Source organism: Sciurus carolinensis, chromosome 2 (genome assembly GCF_902686445.1).
Source record: "Sciurus carolinensis chromosome 2, mSciCar1.2, whole genome shotgun sequence".
Taxonomy (NCBI): Eukaryota; Metazoa; Chordata; class Mammalia; order Rodentia; family Sciuridae; genus Sciurus; species Sciurus carolinensis.
This window is the reverse complement of record NC_062214.1, coordinates 71,100,050-71,118,033: the sequence shown is the minus strand read 5'-3', so window position 1 is coordinate 71,118,033 and position 17,984 is coordinate 71,100,050. Positions and strand designations below refer to the sequence as shown.

Genomic DNA, 17,984 nt, shown 5'->3' with positions numbered 1-17,984 from the left:
GAATGTGTGCAGAATTTGAATTTTAGGAGAATAAAAACAAGTGACCAAAGAGTAAAAGAGCATATAAGATGGATACTGAGACAGTTTAAGCCTCAAACTAATACAGTCATAGGTTGTTACTTATTAATTAGGTAATAATTCTTAGGAAAGAAAAATGCATCTGTCCATGTTAATAGAAATAAATGAATTAATAGGGAAATAAAGGAAATAAGGAAGGCTCTTTCTCATAGTGAAATATCAGCCAATAAGTGTTGAAGAAAGGAAGGGGTTAGAAAATCACCACTTGATAACCAGGTACTAATCGTTGCAGATAAGTTTGTCATTGCTAAGACCAGTGAGGGATAGGGGAATTCAATGAGAAATGGAATATCCACACACAATATCTCTTTGCAAGATACATATTAATTACAAACAGAAACTTTTCTAATTTTTAGTGAAGGAGCATGATGGGCATCACCTTAACCAAGACCCCAAAATCATCATCATCATCATGATGGGCCAAAGAGAGATCATGTGTCTTCTGATGTTCCCTGGGACACAGAATCATTTTCATGGTATTCCTGCCAGAAGTGCATAACAGAGTCTAATCATGAAACATCACAGCGCAGACCTGAAGTGAGGGACATTCTACACCTAATATGTCATAGTCATGAAATGAAAGACTAAGAAATACTTTAGGTTGAAAAAAAAATAAATTAGAGACATGAGAATGAAATGCAATATAGGGTCTCAGTCAGAATCCTACAGAAACAACTATTATACTACAGAGAACATTATTGGAACAATAGGTGTTGTGGCTTTTATATGGTTTCAGTGTCCCCAAGGTCCATGTGTTAAAGTTTGACCCTCATTGTGAGACATTGAGAGAATGGACACTTAATTCAATTATGATCCATCTAAGAAGAGGTAAGACCCATTGATTGGAACCTGGTAGCTTTATAAGAAGAGGAAGAGAGGTGAGAATGTATCCATGTCTCTCACCCTGTACTGCTCAGGACCCTGCCAGCAAGAAAGCCATTGCCAGATTCAGCCCCTGTACCTTCCACCTTCAAATTTGTCAGCCAAAATAAACCTTTTTCTATATAACACCCCCAGTCTGTGATATTATGTTTTTAGCAACAGAAAATAGATTAATAATATGGGTAAAATTTAAATGCAATCTTTAAATTCAATTAATATATAGAGAGAATGTAAAACAAATGTCAAATTTAACCTTTGTGGGTTCCAGTTGTAAGATATATGGGAATTCCCTCATACTCTTTCTGTGACTTTTCTGTATGTCTAAAATTATTTCAAAATATAAAATGTAAATAAGGAAGACAAGGTTAAATCAAAAAAGGCCTTTTTCTACCACATTATGGTCCAATCTATAAATAGGTAATAATTCTTAGTAACTTATGTAGTAGTCTTAGTGATCACTAATTCTTAGTACCTTATCCAGCAGTCTTTTTGGTTCATTCTGAAAAGTGTAGTTTTGGGGGCAGCTTCCAGCAAGGGAGTGACCCACTCAAACTTCTGTTGCTCCTGTGCAGAGACTCTGCATAATGCCATCACAGGGAACATGCCTTTAGGAAGTCTTCAAGTTTTCATAACTCCTAATCTGAAAAATATTCCCCTGCAGTTGATAGGACAGATTTCATCATAGCACTGCCCATCAGGGTCTCACATTGCTTCCAGCATGTTCTCAAGATGCAGTAATGAAGGTATTAAAACATATGCTATCTTGTCCTGTAACACATTCTCACAGGTGCTATTGCTGGTCCAGGCATGTGCGCAGTTGATGACTCTCACTTCTTTCTGCCATGTTGCTTTCTGAGGAGGTTGTGTCCATTCACCTGTTGTATATGATTGTTTGCTCCACTGCCTTTGAATGCCTTGTGTCCCAACAAGGTAATCTTGTAAAACACAGAACAGAGGTGTGGATACAAACTGAATTATCAAATAATTAAATATATATGCACACATTTAATTATGTATTAAATATAAATATTTTTTATTAGTAAGCCAGAGGAGTTAACAGTAAACCTTTCTCTCTGGTTGTTTTGAGGGGTGTGATATATATTATATATAATAAAAAATTGTGGAAAATGTATATAAATGTAAATTACAAAAATGAATATATCATTTTTTACAATTGTGTAGCTTTCTTATAAACCAATCTGATCCCCAATAATCTATTTATGTCTCGCTCCCTTGCTAAATGTGGGCAACATCCATGTCTTGTGTACCTATTTTGTTGGGGGGAAATAGCAATGTACTCTTTAAGAAAGGGTCACTTTGGAGTTTAGGAGAGCAAGGAGAGCCTCAAATATGAAGCAGAGAAATGTGTTGAATGCTGTTTTCCTTTGTGATGTTTATTATCTTTTCAATATATTTCTGAATTTCTAATACATGCTATAAATTGTGCTAGGTCCCCAGATAGAGAATACAAAATAGGCAAGTTTCTAGGACTTAAAATGGATGGATGGGTGGATTGATGTGTAACATTATTACAGATAATGATAGTGCTGCATAAGAAGTAGTAGTTGCTGCAATTACATAATAGGGCTGATAATTCAGACAGTAGAGTCAAAGAAGGCCTCCCAGAGGTAGTGAAATTGAAGCAGAAACTTGAAGTCAAAGAAATCAAATAATGAAGGTGGGAAGCACTTCCAAGAATATCAACCACAGTACAAGGAAGGGTTAAGAAAGTAGCTAGTATGTGTAATGGTAGATGGGAGGCTGAGCCTGCATTGCTGGTTATATACAGAGGAACCTGGAAAGGTGAGTATTGTGAGGTAGTACAAGACAGGCGAGGTCTTGGCAAGAAGTTTAGATCTTATTTCAATACAGTGGGAAGATACTGATGAGTTTCAAGCCCGGAATGACATGATATAATTTACATCTTTCAAAGATCTTTCCAGCCATGTTGAGAAGGGACTGGAGGAAGGGGCAGACTGTGGTTTGCTGATGTTGGTAAAAGCATTGAAGCTGAATGAAACGATCAATAGCAAACTAGCAAATGTCCAACCAAATTTCAGGAAAGCTATTTTTCAAAAATGTGTGTAGACAGAGGTTGGATTGGAGAAGTCCTTCACCATTCTACTTATTAGCTTTACATAAATGCTCTTTTATGGTCCATAGGTTTTTATTGGCTGTCATTTTTATTGAAGACTAACATAAATATATAGAAGAACACATACATCAAAATGCACAGCTTCATGAGTTATAAAAATTTAAGGGTGCCTTTCTAATCACCTCTCAGCTAAACAAATAGACCATTGTCTGCAACCATCCTGCCCCCAGGCTTGCTCCCAAGTCCACCTCCTTTTTCTTCTAGCTCCTCTTTCTATAACCATGACCTCTAGTCTGTAGATTACTTTTTGCCTATTTTTAACTTAAGATGATGAATGAAATCAAATACAGATTGAGTATCCCATATTCAAAATGCTTGAGACCAGAAGTGTTTCAGATTTTGGATTTTTTTTAATTGGTGAATATTTGCATATGCATAATGAGAAATACTAAGGATGAAATCCAAGCCTAAAACTGAAGTTTATTCATGTCCTTATACACCTAGTCTTCAGGTAATTTTATACAATATTTTCAGTGCATTTGCATAAGTGAGATTAGGTGTGGAATTCATTCATGGTACCATGTCCATGTTCAGAAGATTCAGATTTTGCAGCATTTCATATTTTGGATTTTCACATTAATGATGCTCAACCTGTAGCATGTTTTTTGTGTACCAGCAGATCATTTGTTCATACTACACTATTAATGTACTATTTGTTTGTGCATGGTTGTATTTCACAGTTTATATGTGTCAATTATCCAATTGGTCCACTGGTTATCATTTGTATTGCATCTAGTTTTTAGCTGAGTAATGCTAGTATGACAATACTTTCCTTATCTTCTGATGCACATTTGGTTGTGTATATACCAAATGCTGTAATTACTAGGTCTTGGGGTATGCGTAGGATGTGCTTTGGTGGATATTACTTAGTAGTTTTTCCAAGTTGTCTTACCGGTCTCACTGTAGGAGGGTTCTGGTTGCTTTGCCAACACTTGATATTTTCAGTGTTTGTAATTTTAGACATCCTGGTGGGTATGCAACTGTCATCTTAATTTAACTTCACCGATGATTAATTAGGTTGAGCAACTTTCCATTGATTCTTGGCCATTCAGAGAAAACATTCTTGAGAAGAATGTTTTCAAATACCTTTCTACTTTTCTTTCAGATTGTCAATTTCTTATTAACTTCTTCTGTATGGGTTTTGGATAATACCCCTTTCTTTACTCTATGGATCACAATAATCTTTTCTGAGAGTCTTACCTTTTCAACTTTTTTATGATGTTCTCAAGTGAAAAGAAGTTCTTAATGTGTCTGCTTTATCATTTTAATGATAATTTTGACAGCTTGTTTCAGAAATCTTTGCCCATCCCAAGTTCATGCATAGGTTCCTCTATCAACTCTTTATTATTTTACCCTTCACATTCAGAAATACCAACTTGGACTTCAGTTTTGTGCATGTCGTGATGTAGGAATCAAGACACATTTTTTTCTATATGGCTGTCCCATCAACTCATCACATTTAGTGTGGAAATAAATCCCCTCTCAATCTGCAATGTGAATTTTGTCAAATATGACCTCTTTTATAAAACTATATGCAAAAGGATGTCAGTGTTCAAGTTTGACACAGGAACATAAGTATAGCAGATGCCATGCCCCAAAAATGAGGTGCCAGATCAGAAGACCCCAGTCAGGAGTGAGTTAGCTCTAATCACTTCCCTTGTTCTCAGATACCTCAGGCTGCCTTGTTCTCAGATACCTCAGGCTGATCAGGAAGATAAAGGAGACATCGGATGTTGGGAGATATGGGGAGACAAACTTTTGAAAAAGCAATTAGAATGCTAGTGTCAGCTCCTTCTGTCTGATTGCGGGGGGCACCCCATACCTGGAGACTTCAGGACTGAGGATCAATGGGGATACTGAATATTAAGGTGCCACCCTCTGGTTGGGAGCATCTGGGAATCTAGAGGATGAGAAATAGGACCAGGACACATTCCTCAAGGTTTCAAGGCAGGCTATGTTCCCAGATTCCAAAGACCCGAGACAGGCTGTAATTGTGTATCCCAGCCTTGGCAGGGACTCAGTAGCAAAAGAGTATGAAGTGGACATCTGATTCCTAGGATGCTGAAATTGCCAAAAGTAACTATTAAGAATAGACATGTAGCCACATGGGGCAAGGATATCTCAGGTAAGTGACAGTTCCACCTAGGATTCTGCAAGGGAGTAATAAAAAGCCACCATTCAGTGCTTAAGACAGCATGTGGAATAGGACCCTCAGGTTAAACTTCCCATCTGCTGCCCCTGCACCACATTCCCCAGCCCCACTCAGCAGAAGATAGGTGCCAGTCACAGGCCCTTTAATGCCAAGAACAACCTTTCTGAATTCTCCCAGCTAAATGCAATTTAAAGAGGTCAGAGGGAGATAAGCAATTGGTTGAATTTTTATTACATCCTCCCAATCCTGCTCATACAGTTTCCTTTTATCCAGGCAGATAACTCCTGACCTTTAGCACTGCCCCAGCTAGAGTCACATATCACTCAGGGCCTATCATACCTGTAGGAGAAAAAGCCTCCAATAGTCCAGTGTCTGGCTCTGGAGTGTAGCTGTGCTTCCTTGCTGCTGCATGATGTTGGTTCTCCAGTAATCTTTGCCAAAGTAATGGAAAGAGAAAAATAGAAACACAATAACCATATGTTGAAGTAGGTAGGGAAAATCTTCCATCAGGCCACCTTCCTGGTTTGATATATGGCCTCCCAGCCACTGAGATTATACACAGAATGAGACACTTAATGCAATGGAAGCATCTTCATCTGAGATGACAGGAACATAAAATGCATTTCTCCATTATTTCCGGTTAGGTCAAATATACATTGTTCTCCTGTGTTCTTTAAACCTCAATGCAAACCAGGGGCTGAGCTATCAAACTTAAAACCAGTAGAGTTGTGCAAATTATCTTGCTCTGAGAGATGTCAGGGAGATAGAGTCTTTCTCATTCTTGGGTCTGCATTTTTCCGTTTTTCCACGCTCCATAGGTATTGCAGATATCATCATACAATTTAGAATTTATTTTCTCTGGGGAATCAGGTGTCTTCAGGGTGATGTATAGCAAATAAAGTTTGCAGAATCATGGAGACTGGTGATAAATAAGGTGAGACAAGAGACAGGGAGAGAGAAAAGAAGGGAAGCAATTTTGAGTAGAGAAACTAGAACTAAGTAATTGTATTTAAAGTCTTGGGAAGAAATAAGATGCACCAAGAGGCACTGCCCTGTTTGCTCTTTGGTGTCATCTCCTGGGAAATGGGCTAAAACAGGGAGTATAACCAAATCAGGACATTGCTCTCCTCTGGGCTACACTCCAATGGTATAACTGAGAGCATGCATCCTACCTCACATGTATATCAAAGTCTTTTTCATCTCTTATACCTCTGCATAGGAAACTGTTTCCCATTACTAGTTTTGGAAATAAAGCTTTCTTCATCCACAAACTAGCCAGGTAACAAGATTTAATATAACGCTCCATTCATCACTACTCACTCTGATCCTTTTTTTTTTTAATTTGTCAAATCAACACTCATATTCTGTGTGAGACATTTTCTGAACCATAAACAGATTATAAAAATACTCAGTATCCCCAAACTGATCTAGACTTAACCATGACCATACCTGCCTTCTGATATTGAGTCTTGTGCTATGTACTGGGAGGTCTTCGTTCTCTAACATGGGTAACTGATTTTCATTGCATACTCTGGGAACTAACCTGGATGAGTTGATACCGTTTCTTTTTCAATATCCTACCTAGAGTCCCTTTTAACTTGGGATTTACTGAAGCAACCAAAAAGTGTCTTGTTGTAAAGACTGGAACAATCCAAAGGGAAGCCAAGCATGTGGAGTTTAGTATAATATCAAGGACAAGTTGATTTAAAATATGGTGTATTAAGAGAAGAACTGAGGTACAGTAAGGCCAATATATCAGGTGACTGATGGCTTCCATTGAAATTATAGTTGTTATTCACAGTCCCTAAGGGAAGGGGACATGCCTTGTCATGGAAAGCCACACAGAGAAGCTCCTGGATTGGTCAGGAGGCAAAGGGAGAGAGCAGAACTGTGAGCAAGCATCCTGATTGTGATTTCTGAAGAAAGGAATGAGGAAGATAGGGTAAGCAGACTTAGGATTGACTTATTTGAATCACTGCTGTGGGTTCTAGAGTACAGTCCTGTTCCAGGTTGTTTGGTACCTAGTCCTAGGGTGGGGTGATTTGGGTAGGTGAATAAAGGCTTGGAATGTGAGACCCCAGTGATTGGAGGAGGTTGGGCAGAGTCTGATTACTTTGGTTGCACATGAAAGTTGTCTTGCCAGGAGAGTTGTTTACTATCCCTAAGAATATGGATAGCTGTGGAAGGAGAGTGTCTCCAGGTCAACAAGACCCCAGATGCCTAAGCATTAGAATACAGGAAATATAAAGACATGGTTTATATACAACTACACCTCCAGCAAGGTCCTAGCTCGTTTTGAGGTGTGTAGAAACACAGAGCTGACCAGGCATGGTGTCCTGTCCAACCTGAACCTCCTTCCCATTACACAGTGGATTTCCACAGGCACTATGCCTGAGGGAATTTCTCTGCCCTACCTCACCGTGTCCTTCAGAGCCAAGGTTTTACTCACTCCCAGCCTCTTCTGTACCTCACACCTCTCCAGTTTTTCCTAGCAATTTTGACTTTTCTCACATGTTAACCTACTAACTTCAGGTGTGCAAAGACATTCTTGCTATGGGACACTCAGTGCACACTGTGGAACCCAAGTTGGTTACTGTTTCACATGAGGACTGTGTCTACCAAAGGCAATCTGTCCTCTCCATGCAGGCATCCTGAAGAGAAGATGTTGTAACTGCAAAATCTCCATGTCAGCCCCAATTGGCTGTACTTCAGATTTAAGTACTTTGAGTAATAGGGCTAGCTTTATCTGTCCCTGTTGGTTAGTGCCCTATTATAGTGGTGCTATAATATGAGATTGAATCCTTTTGCAATGTTCTGTAAAGTCTTATGATCTCCCTGTTCAGCAGTTGATGAGGAAGGACAAGTGCATGGGCCCCCTCAACCTTGTTCCCTTGTTGACATCCCTCTCTACAGTCTTTTCTGGGTTATACCCACAAGCCTTCCCCTGGCTGCAGGGTCTGGGGTATTGCTGGGTCACCTTCTCATGCCACATTTACATTCAGCAGTGATAGTGCTGAACATAAAAGCATTTATTTATATATGCCTCTTGGAGGAAATGTCTTGTCATCTTTTGCCATGCTCTAATTGGATTGTTGTGTCTTTTAGTATTGGATTTTGAGAGCTACTTATATATTTTGAATATGATTTCTTTGTCAACTCTACAGCTTACAGATATTTTATTCAATTCCATGGATTATCTTCTCACTTCTTTTAAAAAATTTTTAATTGACACCTAATAATTGCACATATGAATGAGATACAGTGTGGTATTTTGATATATACAACGTGTAATCACCAAGTCAAGATTATTTGTATTTTTATCACCTCAAACATTTATCAATTTTTAAAATTTTTCTCTTTTTAGTTACACATGACAGTAGAGTATATTTTGACATATTGGAAATCTTTAAAATTCACTTCTCTAGCTATTTTGAAATACATAATACATCTTTTCAGTTATTAGGGTCTTTTACAAAGAAGATTTTAATTTTATTAAAGTCAGATTTCTCAATTTTGATTTTGAAGTCACCAGGTCTTATATCCCAAATATTTCCCATGTTTTCTTTTAAAAGTCTTATCGGTTTATGTTTTACATAGAAATTCATGATTCATCTTGACTATTGTGTAAAGTGTGATGTTTAGATTGGATTGTTTTGTTGTGATTTTGTTGATGGACATCCAGTTTTCAAATGAATATAAATCTGTGGAAGAGTCTATCCTTCCTCCATTCAACTACTTTTGTACCTTTGTTAAAAATCATATTTGCTTCAGCAGCATATGTACTAAAAATGGAATGATACAGAGAAAACTATCATAGCCCCTATGCAAGGATGATGTGCAACTTTGTGAAGCATATTTTATTACTGCCACTGAATCAGTCACTTGCAATAATTTAAATGATGCATTCCATGTTGCTTTTTATATAATTTTTTAAAAACCTAGTAATGTAATACACCATCAACCATTGAATTGAACATTTTGTCAGACTGTTTGATATGTGAATTATATCTCAACAAAGTTTTTTTAAATGTAGCCAAAAGCAAATGATAATAAATCAATTGGCTAGACTTGTGTTGGTCTATTTCTTCTGTATTATTAATCTACAGTTGTAACAACACAAGCATAGTTATAAATGCCTTTGTAGTTTTAATTCCACTGTATGTTTATATATATTGGTCTTGTATCTGTGGACTTGTTAAGCTCACCTGTTAGTTCCAGGAATCTTTGTAGATTCTTTGGGATTTCCTATGTCCAATGTCATGACATTTGCAAATACATATGCCATGGCATTTATTTATTTCTTCCTTTGCCATCTGTATGCCTTTTGTTTCCTTTTCTTGCCTTTTTGTTTACTGCTCTGTCTAGGACTTCCAGTATCATGTGGAATAAAAGTGATGAGGACAGATGTCTGTGCCTTTTCCCCAGCCACAGGGGTAAAGAAGCCAATCTTTCACCATTAACTATAATGTTAACTGTTGAATTTCTGGATTTCTGTATCAAGCTAAGAAAGTTCCCTGTGACTCTAGTGTTCTGAATTTTTTTATCATGATATAGTCATGTGACTTCTATTCTTTAGCCAATTAATAAGGTAGGTTATACTGAGATATTTTTCATTTCTGATTTTATTCATTTCCATCCTCTTTTTTTCCTAGTCTAACCAGAATGTGTTAATTTTTTTTATCTTTCAAAAAAACTCTTTAGTTTTACCAGTTTTCTCTATTATTTTCTATTCTGTTTCATTTATTTCTTCATTAATATTTATTTTTTCTTTCCTTCTGCTAACTTCGGGGAAGTTCATTCTTTTTAGATCCTACAGGTATAAGTATCAATTGAGATCTTTCTTCTTTTTTACTGTAGGTGCTTTTTACTATAAATTTTCCTCTGAGAGCTGCCTTTCTGTATCCCACAGGTTTTGCTGTATTATATTTTCTTTTCCATTTGTCTCAAGATATTTTCAAATTTCTCTTTGACATCTTCTTTGACAAAATGATTGTTCAAGAGTATGTTGTTTATATTCCACATATTTGTGAATTTTCCCAGTTTCATTTCATTGTGGCTGAAAAAAATGTTTGGTTCAATTTCAGTTTTGTTACATTGATTAAGCTTATTTTGTGATCCAGCATATGGTCTGTCCTGAAGAATGTACCATGTGGCTTGAGAATATGTCTTCTGTTGCCATTGGTAGAATATTCTATATATGTCTATTAGTTCATTTCATCTATAGTGCTGTTCAAGTCTGATCTTTCAGATTTTCTGTCTGGATAACCCATGCATTATTGACAGTACAGTACTGAAGTCTCCTACTATTTGTGTTACTGTCTCTTTTCCCCTTTTCTGGCCATGGTAGCAGCCCCTGTGAATTTCTACAGCTTCATTTTGTTACTTTGTTACTATTTTACTTTGTTACTTTGTTACTATTCTTGGGACAGCTAGGTACTTCAGGTACCCAGGCCACAATCTCCAACAGGTCCTTTTCCTTCTTACCATCTAGGTTTTGATTTCTGATTGCCTCCCTCCTCTCCCTGGTCCCTGAGGTCTTGCTCTTGCCCTGTGCACCTCTGTGCAGTACTGGAGTTCACTCCAAAGATATGATGCACTGTCTTCTCTGCTGTGGGCAGGAACCTGGTTCATGAGAACTTTCCAGACCTGTATCCACAGGGAAGTGCAGCTGAATAAAATCCAGGTCCTGGTGACCCAGTGGTGGGTGCTAATCTTGAGGACAGATACTTGTGGCATATATGCAGATATGGATCTCGTTTCCTGATCGTTCAGCTCAGTTGATTGTGGCCTAGCTAGGAGTGGGAAAAAACTACAAAAACCTTTTGTGTGGTGAATGATTGGAATGTTTTAATGACACTGTTGTTTTTAATATTGCAAAGATAATATATGACTATGAAGGAAAATTCAGAAAATACATAAAAGAGCAAAGATAAAAATAGCAATTACTTAGAATCCTATAACTCAAGGCTTGTGACTGATGGTGTTTTTATTCCTTTTTGTTATTATAGAAAATCAGTACATCCTCATGGTAACCAATGACTGTCCATTTGTAGTCTTCTTTTCCCCATCTCAGTTCCATCTAACAGGATACAGTTTAACGTTCCATACCTTTTTCTATACTTATACAAATATGACTATTTATAGAGCTTTATTTTCTTTCATTTTGCCTTATCAAAGCGCTTAAGTAATATATCCTTCTACAACTTGTTTCTTTCCATTACCAGTAAATAATGGACATATTTCCAAATACACATGTGTACATATGTTTATAATCAGTGTACATGTTTATAACATGTACATACATTCACATATAGACATATATATACATACCCACACATAAATACACACCCACATATGTGTGTATATATAAAACCCACATATTTTTAGGTAGCTGCATAGTATTTCATGGGCAGCAGGCTGCATGCACAAACATTGCACACAGATATGCAATGTCATGGAGGTTGGTCTTTCTATAACTGATGTGTCTTCCTGTGCTCCCTCTCTCATCCAAGAGTAGAGAGGACAGAGAGGCTTTAACTTCAATCTTTGAGTCAGTACTGTCCTGCACTCTGTGGCTATAGACCTTTCTTTGGAAAATGCTTGGTCTTCCCAATCCCCTGCCTCACCTTGGCATCCTTGCCACATAACTTGTAGGACAACCACAACACTCTTGGGAGCAAAGAAGGCACTTTAAATAATGATGCTGGAGTCCAGTTGTGTCCAGGGATCTCACAGTTGTCCTTTTGTTAGTCCCTGTGCTATGTGCCCATGTGCATCCTGTTTGGGTACAGGCTGCAATGCACAGAGTAACACTGGGTCTGTCCACAGTCCAGTCTCTTGGCACCTCTATGGATGTCCACATCTGGCAGAATTCCTGCCCTTTCCTAGGGTGTGTTCATGCCCGGGACTGGGTAAAGAGAATCAGCCCTCTTTGTATTTCTGAATCTTGGGTTTTTCTTTCTGTGGTCTTTAGTATCCCCTTCCCCCAACAGGCATAGCTGGAAGGTCTGCCTAATGACCTCTCTGTAGAAGCACACTGAGACTTCTGGATCCTTGCTCTTCATGGGCATAGCTTAGCATGACCCGTGCTTTCTCAGTCTCACTGCCTCTCTTGCTCTTGTTCTCCTTATGTTGCTGCCCCTCTCCCTCCCATTCCTGAATGTCTTTCTGCACTGCCCCCTCATACCCCTGCATTCTGCTTAGACTCTTTTCCAGTCCTCTCCCACAATCCCCAAAAGGATCCAGCGTAACCCATCCTTGCATCCTTTTGCTTTCTGTCTCATCCTTTCTGACATTTCTCTCCATGGAGGCTTTTGGCCCAGGAAGTGCTCAGGACATCCATCTCTCCTTGTCTCCTTACCCTGCCCAAGTCCCTTGAAACAGCAGGCTTTTCATTTCTTACCACCAAATCTTGAAGTTCCCCTGTCCCTGGCAAGATGATCACATTTTGTGATCTAGTCTGATCCAGGTCTCCCTCAAAAGACCCTTGAGATGCTAATGGAGCTGTTGGAATTTTAAAAATCGCTTACTTGCTTTTCTATCTCCACTAATCCTGGATTTCTAGACTATGTTCTCGCTAAGGAGATTAAGAAAGGTCAGCACAGCACTGAGACTCAGAGATGATCAGTGGCTTCTTTGATTCTGAGTGTAAGTCAGCTTTAAAGGGGAAAGCTGAAAGCCAACATGATTTAAGGAGGAAATGTGTGAATGTTCAAAATGGTATTATCATTACAATGGAGTATGACTGGATAAGAATTTATCCCACCACTTTCCTATGGGTGATGTTCAGACTTTTTCTATCACAAAAATTGCTGAGGCGGGGAGAGCCTCTTATAAATATATTTTTCTTTACTGGAACTATTAATTTCTATAGAATAAACTCCTAAAAGTGTGATTCAAAGGGCTCATGCAATTTAAGTTTTAGCGTCTTCTGAGACCTCCTTTTTCAATTCACACCCCCACCATTAACGTATGAGGGGCTTGTTCACACACATCTTCACCACCACTGATCTCATTTAGTAAAAAACAAAAATATCATTTCTCTTCACACTTCTTTGACTACCTTGTGAGATGGTAGATGATGAATTTTTTTCATATTTTAATCAGCTGTCTCTATTCCCTCTTTTACAAGGATAACTTGTACATGCTAAGTAGTTGCTCTAACTACACCGAACTACATCCCCAACCCAACCCCCCCCCCCTTTTTTTTAAGTTATAAACAGTTTCTTGCTAAGTCTAGAACTAGTCTAGAACTTTTTATCCTCCCAAGTTCTTGGGATTTATAGGCATGCATGACTGAATCTGACTGTATTATTCTTTTTAATTATCAATTGTGTGCATTCTTCATATGCTAGTAAATCTAAATTTAGTCAAATTTGATGGAAATATCTCCCAATGTCATTTTTTTACTTTATATATATATGTGTGTGTGTGTGTGTGTATATATATATATGTGTATATATATGTATATAATACATATATGTAAATATGAGAAGTATGAATTTTTTATTAAGGGACTTTCAAAGATAAATGAATAGATAATTGTACCATTTTTAGTCTATTTTCTGTGGTAGTAACAGAATATCTAAGACTGGGTAATATATAAAGAAAAGAACTGTATTTAACTTATAGCCCTGGAGGTATGAAAGAATGGTGCTGGCTTCTCCTTGGCTCTGGTGAGGGCCTTCTGGCTGCATCACAACCTGGCAAGTGGCATCATGTTAGGAGCCTATTAGAGAGGGAGTGATTGCATGGCAAGACAGGAAGCAAGAGAGATTCAGGGACTGGGCTTAATAGTCTTATAGCAATTCATTCTTACTCAGATCCCATGAGAACAATATTGATCTCTTCCTACAATAATGCTTACAATGACCTACCCACCTTCATTAGGCCCTTGTTACCATTTGGATCTGGAATATCCCCCAAAGGCTAGTGTGTTAAAGGCTTGCTCCCCAATGCAGCAAGTTTCAGAACTGGGTTTGGGGGAAAGTGATTTGATATCCAAATCCCTAACCTCATCAATGGATTAATCCATTAATGGATTCATAGCTGAATATGCTATTGGAGGTAGTGAAGGAGGTGGGACCTAATTGAAGACAGTGGGTCCTTGAAGCCGTGCTCTTGGGGAATTTTATGGTTTGGATATGAATTGTTCCCCAAAAGATCCTTTGTTCATACAGGAATATTCAGAGGTGAAATTATTAGATTATGAGAGCATTACCCTAATTAGTAGATTAATCCATTTGATGGATTAATAATTTAAATGAACTTACTTGGTGGTTACTATAGCCAAGTGGAATTTGGCTGAAAGAATTAGTTAGGTCACTGGGGGTATGCCTTTGGGGTTTCTATTTTGTCCTGGTGTCTGGCTTTCTCTGCTTCCTGTCTGTCTTGAGTTGAGTAGTCTTCTTTCACCATGTCTTCCACCATGATGTTCTGCCTCATCTTGGACCCAGAGCAATGAAACCAGCTGACCATGGACTAAAACCTCTGCAACCATGAACTCAAAATAAAAATTTCTTCCTCTAAATTGTTCTGGTCAGGCATTTTGATCACAGTGACAAAATATCTAAGATACAGGTACTATACCTTGTCCTTGGCACTTCTTCCCCCCTTCCCTTTCTCACTCTTTCTCTCTCTCTCTGATTCTCTGTCTCCATAAAGTGAGCAGCTCTGTTCCACCATGCTCTTTCTCTACCATGATGTTCTGACTCATCACAGGCCCATAGCAATAGAGCCAGCCAACTGTGAACTGAAACCTCTGAAACTGTGAACCAAAATAATTTTTTTCTCTTTCAAATTGATATTCTCAGGTATTTTGTCATAGTGACAAAAAGCTGACTAACATAAAGCAAACTCTTAAAGGTTCCATCATCACCATTCAACATTACCACTCGGGGACCAATCTTTCAACACATGATCTGATCTGGGATCTTGGTCTCTCTCAAAAGGCCCTTGAGATGCTAATGGAGCTGTTGGAATTTAGAAAATTGCTTACTTACTTTCTCTATCCCTACTAAGCCTGAAATTCTTGGTGATATTCTTGCTAAGGATATTAAGATAGGCCAGCCCTAAGCCCCTTGAGGGACACATTCAAACCATATTTAAACCATAAATAGATGGGAAACTAAATCTGACAACATCAATACTCTTTAAGTTAATATATAAATGTAATGCAGTATCCCGAATTTTTGTTTCAACTGAGGCCAAATTATCCTTAAATATAAACAAGAACTACTTGGAAAGAATAGTAAGAACAGACTTGTGTCATATACTACAAGTATCAGATAGCAGTTCTAGTCAAAAGAGTATAGAATATTGGCAGCAAAATTTTAAAAAAGTAAAATAAAAATTACCAAAAGAGAGTAGAGTTTAACAATCAGATTGAAGTATAGATGTACTTTAACTTACTGGGAAAACGTGATATATTCAATAAGTATCAGTGATGTTGGAAGAAAATAAAATCAGATAACTATAATGTGCACATGCACATGAATAAATTCCAGATATAGGGTAAAAAAACAAATTATAATAATAGGAAAAAATTTAGAATACTATCCACATAAGCTCAATTGAAGGAAGCCTTCTTAAGTAAGGCAGGAATCCCAGAATGATAAAGAAATAGATGAGCAGATTTGACAATATGATAATATTTTGGCCTATTTTCTTTTGTTCTTTGATATATGCATTTTTACATTCTTGAGATTATTCCACATACCCGGTTTTCATTTGTGTTTTTTACTTCCTAAGTGTTCCCCTGTGGATATGAAACTTCAAAAATGTAATTTCAGTGTCTATATGCTTTAGTTTGTACAGGTGGTATCATTTGTTTACAATTTTTAAATAAAAGTCACAATTCTTTGAAATTATATTTCAAAAATACAAAGTACATTATATATAACATCTTGAATATAAATTTAACATGCAAGACACATGACATACTGTTTTAGTCAGCGTTTTCGCTGAAGGACCAACTTCAGCACAATTGTAGAGGAGGAATAGTTTATTTAAGGGACTCATGGTTTCAGAGGTCTTAGTCCATAGAAGGCTGGCTCCGTTCCTTAGGGCTTGAGGTGAGACAGAACATCATGGTGGGAGAAGTTGCAGAGGGAAGCAGCTTACATGATGATCGGGAAGCAAAGAGAGAAACTCCACTAGCCAGATACAAATCTATATATCCCCAAGCCATGCCCCAATTCCCTCCTCCTCCATTTAAGTTACCACTTAGTTAATCCCTATCAGGGGATTAATTCACTGATTGGTTAACATTCTTACAACCCAATCATTTCTTCTCTGAACTTTCTTGCATTGCCTCACAAGTAGCTTTTGGGGGATACCTCACATCCAAACCGTAACACATACCATGATACTAACTCTCAGGAGGAACAATCTAGTGCCATAGGGTAAATTAGATCTCATGTTCATGAGTGTTTTCCAGTGGGAAAACATTTAGTAAGTTATTAGCATTATTTAGTATAAGTTGGGGAGAAAATGATTCAGTCTTTTCCCTGTATCTTTTATCTGGATAAATAGAAGATGAATTGGAATGAGATCCCTCAGGACCAAGTGCCAGTTATACATGTTGAAAAATTAATGTATGAAATCAACAGTGTATCCAAGGGATTTTTCTTTAATATCACACTGAGGACTTTGATAAGTTGAACACTTTTAGGAGTCTCAGAAGGAGGACTAAAAATTTGGTTGTGCAAATTATGACAGTAATTTTAATGTTACAAAATATTCTGAGACAGATATCCAGAAGAAAAGGGGGCATCCTGTGGGCAGTCACAACTTCAGGCAGTGTTGGCTACAAGTCAGCCTAGGTTCTGATCTCATGCCTTTCAAGATGGAGTTTCCCTAGGGCAATGCCATTTGCATATGAATTTTTGCAAAAGTTTCCCACAAGTTTCTGCAGCTGTGGGAAACTAGAATGGAATAAATGTTCCTCAACCGATTGGGACATTGGACTTCTCCATCCTGTAGGCCACATTGTGCCTCAAGGATGGTTTTCATTTCTTGGCCAGGTAAGGAAGGTCTAGAGGATAGATATTTCCTGACATCAGGTCAGCTCTGGCGAAAGGAAGAAGAGTAATTAGTGAGGATCTGTAATCCTAATATCTGTTAACTTTGTGAGTCAGGGGTTATTATCCATCATAGAGCAGTGCTTCTCAAACTTCAGCATGCATATGAATCTCTGGGGATATGGCTAAAATGCAGGTTCTGGCTCAGTAGGTTTGGGTGGGGTGCAGGAGCATTCATTTTTGACCAGCTCTAGGATATGGGTCTGAGGACTACACTTTGAATAGCAAGGTGCAGAGGAGGAAATGAAAAGACAGGATTCATGATTTGTAGAGATGAAACTGCTATGAGTGGTTGTAACTAAAATTCAGAATTTACTAAACTCAAAAACCCTTCTGGGAAATAAGTAGGCACAGGCCAGTATGTGAAAGCCCATAAAAATCATACAGAGACTTCATAGGGTATAAAATAAGTGCATCAAAATTTTCAATTATAATAATGCCCTGACAAGCAGTATGCAAGGAAGATTTGAGGCTTAAGGAAGAATTGTAGAGGATCTCTAGGAACAGAAAAAGTATATCTTAATTAAAATTTTAATTTTGAAATAATCATAAATTCATATGCAGTTGTAAGAAATTATAGAGTTCCAGTGTGCTCTTTACCCAGTCTCCCCCAATGGTAGCATCTTGTAAAACTATA

At 37.8% G+C, this 17,984-nt stretch overlaps 1 protein-coding gene and 1 non-coding gene across 5 annotated transcripts in view; both read left to right on the top strand.

The window, feature by feature from the left end:
• Otud7a (OTU deubiquitinase 7A) overlaps window positions 1-17,984 on the top strand; it is a 341,701-nt gene that overhangs the window by 143,574 nt on the left and 180,143 nt on the right. The gene's annotated exons all lie outside the window — the stretch shown is intronic.
• LOC124978386 (U6 spliceosomal RNA) lies at window positions 9,030-9,132 on the top strand. Its single transcript, XR_007107418.1, has one exon. It is a non-coding gene; the product is annotated as a U6 spliceosomal RNA (small nuclear RNA).